The sequence below is a fragment of the Rousettus aegyptiacus genome, unplaced genomic scaffold (assembly GCF_014176215.1).
Source record: "Rousettus aegyptiacus isolate mRouAeg1 unplaced genomic scaffold, mRouAeg1.p scaffold_m13_p_4, whole genome shotgun sequence".
Classification (NCBI taxonomy): Eukaryota; Metazoa; Chordata; class Mammalia; order Chiroptera; family Pteropodidae; genus Rousettus; species Rousettus aegyptiacus.
Window position 1 is genome coordinate 4,293,600 of NW_023416307.1, and position 4,264 is coordinate 4,297,863.

Here is a 4,264-nt window from a genome sequence, read left to right on the forward strand (position 1 = left end):
TCCTGCACCAATAGCACACTCTTTTCATTAACTCATATTCAAAGTGTGTTTTGATGTTTAATAGTAGTTCCTGTTAATCTTTTCAAAACATTTGACTGTTTTTATATATTTTCTCTTCATGATAAACTTTGAAATCAACTTGCCGGTTTCACAAAAAATTCTGCTGGATGTTGATTTATATTGTGTTGAATTTGTAAATTAATTTGTGGAGAACTGACGTCTTTACAACTTTTTATCTTCCCATCCATAATGACTGCTTTTATTGCATTCTGGTGTTATTTTTAAATAGATCATTACATTTTAAAATAGAGATTTTTAATTCTGTGTCTCACCACCTACAAACTCTGATTTAATTAGTTTTGTTGTGATTCTAATATGCACCCGGGGGACAAAACTATATACATATATATATATATATATATATATATATATATATATATATATATATAAAATTAGTTCATTAGGCTTATTTCTAGGTCTATTACGTATGTTTTTCGCTATGAATAACAATATTCCTAAAAGTATTAAAAGTTTGTTAGACTCCTACTTTATACCTCATGCCAAAATGAATTCCAGATGGATTAAAGAACTAAATATATATAAAAAACTATACTATAAAAGTCTTAGAAGAAACTATGAGAAGTATCAATTTGTTATTGCTTGCACATAAGAAAGTTATTGTTTTTTATCTGATATTATTTTTAATACTATTTCTGTCAATGCTCTTGGGATAAAAATTTGTCTATATGTGTAGGGAAGTTTTTGGTCCACATTCATACCTTTTATTTCTTTTTTCTCTTTTTAAGTAGGACCTATAATAGAGAATGACGATGAGGGGTAGAGTTTTGCTCAGAAGAACAGGTTGGAATCTGTAAGGAATGAATGCACCCTTCCGTGAAACACTAAAATGATCTTGTTTCGCCCCAGTGTGTCTTTGTCTTAATAACAATGATTGGATGAAGGAAGGCACGAATGACTTTATTATGCATGACACTATGAGAAAGGAAATAGGATATTAGCTGTTCTTTGCATATACATCTATATATCCACCCATTTAATCATTCATATAAGAAATTCACTGTATTCTTTTTGTAGGAATATAGCAGCGGACAAATTTTACTGCCCTCATGGAACCTTATAGTCATTTGAGGGAAAAGCAATCTATGAACCCATAAATATAGTGGTAAAATAAAGGTGAAAAATAAAGCTGGGTCTCTCAGTCTAGGGGCAAAAATCTCAGTGAGAGCTTCCGATTGGCCACAAGAGGTCATGTGATCAGCCTCTCAGTAGGTGTAGGAGTGAGCCTGGGTGGGGGTGTTTTTAGCTTCTGTCATGATAAGCTATCGTGATGGGCAGTATTTGTGAGCTGAAGTCTCCAAACATGGAGAAAGAGTTAAGATGCTGACAACTGAAACCATGGCAAGACTGTCCGGAACAGTCTCCAAAGATTTATATAATCCTTCGTGTAAATTGGTGCCAGTCCAACCTAGCTGTGCGGCCCAGGCTTACAGCCCAGTTTCCAAAACTGTTTTCTTCTCCTTCAACCTCCATTTGGTTAACATTGTGAGAGGAAACCCTTTTTATAGTTTTGTTTTTAACGATATTCTAGCCGAGGGTTTAGAATGAAAATTTTTTGTTGGGGTGTGTTCTATGATCAAAGTTCCTTTTTTTTTTTTCCTCCCACCAAACATGTAATCCATGAGATATCTGGAAATTTCCCAACATGCATATTTTGGAGAAGTCTAGCCTGAGCAAGGTCAGATGCTGGAGGCATTTTGGAAAGACACCTAGAAGACGAAGGTGCTGTCTTCGTGTTCTCAGGTAACCTCAGTATGGCTGAGGCCCAGGGCCGGTGATGCGTAGACTGGCAAAGCAGTGGTTCGGTATATGAACAAGTCGACTTTTTATTTCTAGTGTGAAGCATTGCCATTTGTTAAAATGAATAAGACCTTATTTCTTTGATTTTGGGTAGCATTATATTATGCTACCTAAAATATGGAATGAGTCCGTGTCCTTGCTCTGAAAGAGAAATCATAAGAAAATCCCATGCATGGTACTGTTAACTTTAACAGGGTCAAAATACCTCAGGAAAAAATGATTATGCATAGAAATGTAAGTAAGACCACTATAAATGGATCCGTTAATTATGGAGAGGAATAGAGTCGAGTGGTTAAGAGTTTAGGCCTAGGCCCTGGAGAGACTGGGGCTGAATCTTTGTTTTGCTACGAGAGTTTGAGCAAGGACTCTAACTTCTGTGTTCTTCAGTTCTCTGGGATGCAAAATAATAACACTTCATTTGATTATTGAGAAGTAAATGAGTTAATGTAATATTAATAAAGGGCAGGAAGTAAGTGCTCAATAAATATTAGCTATTTTTATTCAACATCATCATCATCTTTCCTTACAAATGAATGTTAGTCGGAAAGCTAGCCCAGATAATTCTTAGCCAGGCTTCTTCAGCAAAGAGAGAGATACATATTAATTACTTCCATCCAACAGGTCAATGCATCTTGTTTCCTGGGGGAACCTTGGCCCCTGGCTTATCTTGGAAGCCCATCAGGACTCCTCAAGTTCAGCGGTCCTCAGGGAGCCACACGAAACAGCTCTGTAGTAGTGGCTGGTGGCCGTGGCCATTTGCCTTCAAACATTTTCTAATTTAAGACCTCCCCTTCCTATGTCTTCAGAGCAGAACGTGGCAATTGTATTGGAGCTCATCACTGACACGTGAGTAAATTCAAAGTCACATCCTGAGATCAGATCTGCAGTATGTGCTTTAGCACACACCCATGGGAGCAACAGAGCAGGCACCCAGGTTCTTAAATTTATATCACCAAATATAACTTTGAAAGTTAACTTTATACCTGCATTTGGGGAATTCAAAGCACATGGATTTGTTTTAATTTAAGAAACGAGACAACCTGCCCATCTGCTGTTCTTTAGTGCCCCTAATCTTGGCAGAGGACTGGCCAAATGTTAAATTGGGCCTGTGGATATAAAAGCAGGTACTGTATTAAAACTGACAAGTTTGGTGACAAAAAGTAACCTCACAGAGGGATCTGATCATAAAGTCCTGAGTGGACAGGTCATGGCGGGTAGTCATGCCAAGCCTACAATTTCTTTAGTAAAAGGCTGATCTTTGCCTTAAGCCACCCTAGGCATCTAGGTTAGCACACCTTTGAAATGCCAGGAGTGACCCTCTTTTCCAGACCCTCGAAGGTGTAACCATCCTCAGGGGAGCACATCATCTTGTTAACTATCCTGTACCTTGCTTCCTCCCACCTCTATGTCATCTTTTTTAGATTCCCTCCTTAATTCCGAAGGTATGAAAGAAATGGCAAAACCATTATTCTCTGGAGCTTTTAAGATCTTGCTTCCCATGTCATCAGTTTTGGCAGAGATAAACTTTTATAATTCTCCACAAGTGTGGACCTTCTAGCAACCGCGGGAGCTGTGAGTGCCGATTTGAGGTATGTGCTAATCCTCCTCCGAGACTGTGACTATCGGATGGACCTAGAGCACATATCAAGGAATGAGCTGACTCCCAAAGAACTGACTCGCTCATCACCAGAAGCATTCAGGCAAGAGCCTGAGTCACTGTCAGGCCAGAGTGCCAGACCCACCTCATCCTGCTTCAGCTCAGAAAAAACTACATTCCTGCTGTCCTGATGTGAAACCATGCCTTGAGCATTTCTTAACCTATAGGCATGGGCAGAATGTTTCCTAAAGCAATAGTGATGGTGCCCATGGGCTAGGTTTTCTCAATCTGTGGCTCATAGACCACTTGATATTCTAGTTAAAAATGCCAGTGTCAGCTGAAAAACACCCCTAAGATTCTCATGATTTTATTTATTTTTTACTTCTTTAAATATAAGCAAATTTATTATCTCATGTAACATTGAGAGTTGTACAGTTAGGACATTTCCAAGGCTAATTAATTAACAGCTAAATAATATGAACAAAGACCCACACGCTTTCCATTTTCCTGTTCTGCTATCCTCAGCATATTGACTTCTTTTTAAAAGCGAATATTTCCCTACTTTCGCTGGTACTTATGTGTATGTGTGTTTGCGTATATTCAGTTCTATACAATTTTATTACATGTCAGTTCACATCTTCACCATCATAATCAAGTTCTGTAACCACAAGGATGCTTCCTGTTGCCCTTAAGTAACCATGCCCATCTTCCTCCCATCTCCCAGTTCCTATCCAGCCCTGGTAACCACTAATCTGGTCTTTATTTCTAAGCTTTGTCTTTTCAAAAATC

At 38.2% G+C, this 4,264-nt stretch overlaps 1 long non-coding RNA gene across 1 annotated transcript; it reads left to right on the top strand.

The window, feature by feature from the left end:
• Nucleotides 1-492: 492 nt before the first annotated feature.
• LOC107499353 lies at nucleotides 493-4,036 on the top strand. The gene is made up of 3 exons (XR_001594238.2): nucleotides 493-1,821; nucleotides 2,500-2,724; nucleotides 3,300-4,036. It is a non-coding gene; the product is annotated as an uncharacterized LOC107499353 (long non-coding RNA).
• The last annotated feature ends 228 nt before the right edge of the window (nucleotides 4,037-4,264 follow it).